Source organism: Dendropsophus ebraccatus, chromosome 5 (assembly GCF_027789765.1).
Source record: "Dendropsophus ebraccatus isolate aDenEbr1 chromosome 5, aDenEbr1.pat, whole genome shotgun sequence".
Taxonomy (NCBI): Eukaryota; Metazoa; Chordata; class Amphibia; order Anura; family Hylidae; genus Dendropsophus; species Dendropsophus ebraccatus.
This window is the reverse complement of record NC_091458.1, coordinates 59606466-59612476: the sequence shown is the minus strand read 5'-3', so window position 1 is coordinate 59612476 and position 6011 is coordinate 59606466.

The following is a 6011-nucleotide window of genomic DNA, read 5'->3' as shown; positions in this document are numbered from 1 at the left end:
TGTAACTCAGGAATGGCGGCAGCTATAAAGACGGGAGATGGCTCAAAAAACTCAGTTTAGGAGTATTTCATTTTTAGCTCTTGAGTGCAATATCCCTTTAATGATGACTGTGAATGGTTGTGTAAAGCTGAATGCAGCTTGGTGCATTGTTCCATCTCCTTATACCTTATTACTGTACTGATCACATTGCCGCATTATCTCTGTCCACTGACATCAGGTGTGCATTAAACCAGTATGTGACATCATTATTAGAGATGAGCGAATACGATTTGATCGAGTAGGTATTTGATCAAATATTGCGGTATTCGAATTCAATCGAGTAGTGAGTCGAATGCGCGGGAAACATTGGAAAGCCCTCCCATCGCAGTTGGCGCTTTTTAAAATCCAATCACCATGCAGGGAGGCCGTGAGGGACCCTGGGAGTACACACACAGCGCGAAAACGGCGTCTACCCTCATTGGATAGCTGAACCACATGACCTCGAATCTTAAATACTTGGCTCCAGCCTCTCGACCGCAGATGAGCTTTCAACCTAGCCAGGGAGAGTTCTTGGAGCAGGGAGAGATAGGTTTTAGTAGCATTTTGGTTAGGCAGGATTACTACTGAACCCAAAAGTCCTTTTCAGGGCTAATATCCAGTGAAAAAGTCATCTCTGAATCAAAAGCACTTCTCAGTGCTAAGACATAGATGATATAACAGCAGCATCAGCATTAGCAGGTGTATTCATTCCAGTACCCTGTGTATACAAGTGACTTATAGTGTCCCTGGTTTAGCCCACTATGGGCACGTTATACATATTGTTCCAGTAGCCCACTAAGGGCACTTGATATATACTGTTTCTGTAGCCCAGGAAAAGGCACGTGATACATATTGTTCCAGTAGCCCAGAAAAAGGCACGTCATACATACTGTTCCAGTAACGTTCGTACAGCATGATGCGTGATACGCGTGAATAACATGACGCTCTGCGGACGCACATTGGAATCAAGGTATGTAACACTGCACAAGAAATACGAACGAAATGTGTGAACATTGCCATAAATGTTCGTAAAGCGTTCGCAAATATTTTTCCTTCAAAACTGCAGAGAGTGTCATTATACTGCGATTTTGGGGTATTGGGTGAACCCAGGCATGCTCCCCCTAATGTCCCAGTGTCATTTGGAGGTGTTGGCATCGCTAAGGGAGGTTAAGCGAGGCTAAGTTTGTCTATTCGATTTGAATTCTCGAAAATCGAATATTTCACTACTCGCTCATCTCTAATCATTATAGTTTCTTTTTCCTGTGCTAAGAGGCCACAGGTACAGTGCAAACATATTCTGGGGTCAGTTCTATTACATTGATACAAATTTTTAATAAAAAAAATGCTGTCCATTGCTAATATTTGACTCATATGACTATTACATTTTCCCATCCACAGATCTGCATATAGGCTTTTTTTTCCTTTTTTTTTCTCTTTTTACGGTGTTCAAAATAATTGACATCATATTTTCATGTAGTTCTGAGATTTCAAAAAGCACCCATGTATGTTATTTGTATTGTTATTGTCTTTTTTGTAATTTGAAAATGTGGAAAAGCGTTTAAAATTTCTAATGTTGAGGATTTAAACATTTTTTAACATTTTTTTTTTTTGCCATATTCTTAGTCCCCCAATCATTTTACTTATCTCCTCTGCAATATGGCCCGTTGCTGTCCTGGCAACTCAACAGCACCGCTCAATCACATCACAGGTTAGTAGAGGAGGATGTGGCAATCCGGTAATCAAAGCTTTGAACAATATATTTTTCAATGTATTTCCACCACATATCTGATATAAATACAGTGATAAATCTTAACATACAGCTTCACACAGTGCAGTAAGAGGCTATGTTCACACTGCGTATGAGTCCGGCCGTAGTGCGAACCGCGAATATACGCACATAGTTTTGAGGTTGATGATTTTTCGATCCAAAAGGTTCTGTGAGCTTTATTGGGCTGGGCGAAGATTTCCAAGTAAATGACCTGCCTCAGATCGCTTCGAAACAAGCTAGGGAAGCATAACTGTACTGCGGGCGTATGTTCGCGGTTCGTACACATCCGGCCGCATGTCGATTTTTCCCACGCCCGTAGTTTCAGCCGCACATGTACGGCGGCGTACGAAATGCGTCCGGACTCATACGCAGTGTAAACATAACCTAAAACTGACTGCTTGAGCAACCACTAGGGAGAGCTCACTGCATAGAAATAGATACCTCTATCAATGGAAGCTGAAAATTATCTGTACATTGTGCTGGTAGTAGCTGCAGGCAAGTACTGAAGCTTTGTGTCATGAAGCCCAATTGGGGCCTTATAGCAGTTTTAGATGTTGTCTGCCTCTATAGCAAGTATACTATTATGTATAGCCTTTACATGTATTTAGGGCCCAAAGGTGCTCCAAATGCTGCCATAGGTGTAATATCCCCCTTCAGATCTTTCGATTTTAAGGATTGGTAACCTGAAGCAAAAATCTGATATAGTGAATGTAAAATGTTGGTTGAAAAATCAAAGAAATGCTGGCATTAAGGCAATCACCCTCTCGTATTTATTTACCTGTCCCCTCTCTAGTAGTAGGAAACACCAATAACAACAGGATTAAGGATTTCTAAAGTTGTCATTTGCCACTGCTTTATGTAAATATGATAGTTAAAAGGTACTGAAAAACTCCAGAAAACAATGATTACCGTTCATTTATTTGCCACAGTTTACCCTTAGTAGTTGTCAGTTACTATAAACAATATTCCTTTTTACCACTAGGGGGTAGTATAGGAAGGGGAACAATATTTAGCTTTGTGTTTGCTATTCAATCTTATTTCAACATCCTACTTTGTGGTGTAATGCTGAATAATGGTAGTGCAGTATCTATTTCTATATTTTGTGTTGGGTAACCTTACACAATGCTAAATATTTAATAATTGCAAAAACACTAAAACAAGTTATTACCAGATCTGTAATTATCCACTGCGGATCCTTCCCTGTCATTTTCAATCAGATTAGATACTTGCAGTGGGATTGACATCCTGCTGCAAGTATGTAAATGCCTCCCCCTTACCCCCCCCCCCCCAACCCCAGCTGACGGTACATACATTACCTGCTCCGCGTTTCGGCTTGGATTGGGGATTCCCGACTGGACATCCTGCTCTGCCAATCAGTGCGCTGCCCCGCCACAGCCACTTATTGGCTGAGTGGGACGTCCAGAAATGTTGTTTTATTTTCAGTCTGACACAGTGCTCTCTACTGTCATCTCTGGCCGAGACAGGAACTGCCCAGAGCAGGAGAGGTTTTCTATTTGGATTCCATAGAAAGCCTCTCCTTCTCTATGGGGATTCCATAGAAAGCCTCTCCTTCTCTGGACAGATGTCAGCAGAGAGCAGAGATTTTTTAATAGAAGTAAATTACAAATCTATATAACTTTCTGACACCAGTTGATTTGAAAGAAAAAGATTTTCACTGGATAATCCCTTTAAACTGAGGATATCAACCATTCAACATACTTCCCATGCTCACACAAAGGGTCAGTGCTAGTTCTTGATCTTAGGAGACCTTCCTCCTTCTTTCAATGTGAACTATATTTTTAATGTAACAGAACATACAGTAGATTAAACAAATAAAGCTGCAAAGTCTCTCTCTATTCCAGGTCCCTTTTTAACTCCACAGGGCCTCACCCTTGGCCTATGTAGTTTTGTACAGGCCTTTCCTCGTGATTCTCCACTTTCCCCATCCTGACCATAAGGGTCCTTCTATTTAAAAAAGAGGTTGATCTCTGCTATCTACAACCCAGATTCTATGTCCTGGAGGGTTATCTTTGTAATTTTGCTCTTAAAGAATGGCCTCAACTTCTCCACCCACCCAGTGTGCTACAATTTAGTCCTGACCAACTCCTTGCCAAACCGTAAAGGGGAACTATTGTGGTGGCTTGCGCTTAGGCAGATGTTGTTTGACTATGTAAGCTCAGCCGATAGTGTTAATGTCCAGCACACAGGTGTGATGTTGGTAGCTGCTTGTTGTATGGCTGGCTAAATTCCCCAAATAGTCCGTAACTTGCCGGATTGTAGTGGGTCCCTTGGGCTTTTGTCATGGCAGTTCTGAGTGGCAACTGACCCACTCGGACCGTTGGTACCATCCCCCACAGAGAGGGGAAAAATAACCCAAGGTGTACGGTGCTGTTTGTATACAGTAGGTGCTTCTGCATATAGAAGATAACTCAGGAGTATAGAGGATATAGAAGAGTCCCAGGAGTAGAAAAATAGAGCAGCTTTACTGTCAGGTTCAGGTATAACAATACACATTTTTTTCAAGTAGGTAAATCTTTACACAGACCTTAGTGCTTAACCCTTTGTGCTTAAGGAGGGAGGTGCTTTAGAAGAAGTAAGAGAGGTAGTTGTAGCGGTGCTTGTAAAGTAGAGTAGAATAGAGTAGAGTAGCGTAGAGGAGTTGGCCAGAGGAGTCCCAACTAGAGAAATTAGGAGACTGGAACAAAGAACATTACATAACTTGGAGGAGATGAACAGGAGCTGCAAGGGAACAGTGGTGGACTAAGGCTAGGCAAGTATGATTTTTTTTTCTATTTCCCTCCCTAACAGCATATTAATTTTTACTTTACCTCCAGAATGCCTGTTTAGCTGCACTGTAAAGTGGTACCTTAGCCAAGTGATGAGCTTTTTTTGGAAATATACCTTGGGAGGCATTAAATGCACTGTAACATGTGTGCAGTAGTGATGAGCGAGTACTAAAATGCTCGGGTGCTCATTACTCGAGACCAATATCTCCCGATACTCGAGTGCTTGTTTCGAGTAACAAACCCCATTGAAATAAATGGGAAACTCAAGCATTTTTGCAGGGGACCCAAGTTCGGTAGAGAGAAGGTCATTTGAAAACCTGTCAACCTCAGAAAATGATGAAAACACCACGGAAATGGACAGAAAACAGCAGTGGCAGCATGTATGGATGCCTCTGAGGCTGCCTAATTGCACTATTATGCCAAATTCTGGGCAACAGCCGGGTTAGAACAGAGGTAGGCATTTGAACCACCCAAAAACCTATACACACTCTGGGACACCCCCTTTACACTGAACAAGCAGTAGTGAACTTAGATATGCCTTGTGTAAGAAATAGAAAAATCAGAAAATATAGTAGAGCACCCACTAATTTTTAGGGGGCTGTGGGATACAATCTGTTGGTGGCTGCACCTATACACACTCTGTGACACCCCCTTTACACTCTGCAAGCAGTAGTGAACTTGGATATGCCTTGTGTAAGAAATAAAGAAATCAGAAAATATAGTAGAGGTCCCAATAAAATAGTACTGAGCACTTCTTAGGGGTCTGTGTGCAACACCTAATGTCCCCTTTCTGCCAGCAGCCGATCACTACAGTGTGCTGTTGAAATCGTGGTAGCTGCACTGCAAGTCCCAGCCAGCAGTCTGTAGTAATACAATTTAAAAATGATTAGAAGCCCTTACAAAGGCTGTTTGGTTGTTTCGCTAGTATTCCTTGCCTACTGGAACGCTAATTCCCTCCCTAAAGCTCTCCCTGACCAGCAGCAGCTCTGTCCGTAATCTTTTCCAGCAAGCATGTGAGCCAAGCCTCGGCGGCTGAGATTTTCATATGGCAGGATCATCTGATCTGGCTAACCGATCGCTGCTATCGACATGTATGGGTCCCACGTGATCGCAGGATGTACCAAAGAGTGTCCTGCATGCTTATTGGCTGAGAAAAAGCGCCAAAACTTACAGGAAACGGATGATGAGATTTTCTCGAGTATCGCGAGATGCTCGTCCGAGTAACGAGTACCATCTAGTACCCTAATACTCGATCGAGTACCAAGCTCAGACCAGCATGCTCTCTCATCACTAGTGTGCAGCCATTAAGCAAGATCTGTGCATGTAGAATTGTTAATACTCAGATATAAGTATTTTCTGTGGACTTTGGTGAAGTAAACATTTAATCTCTGGATATTAAATGTAATAACTTCCAAATATAAGTTTGCTCATTCTTTCTA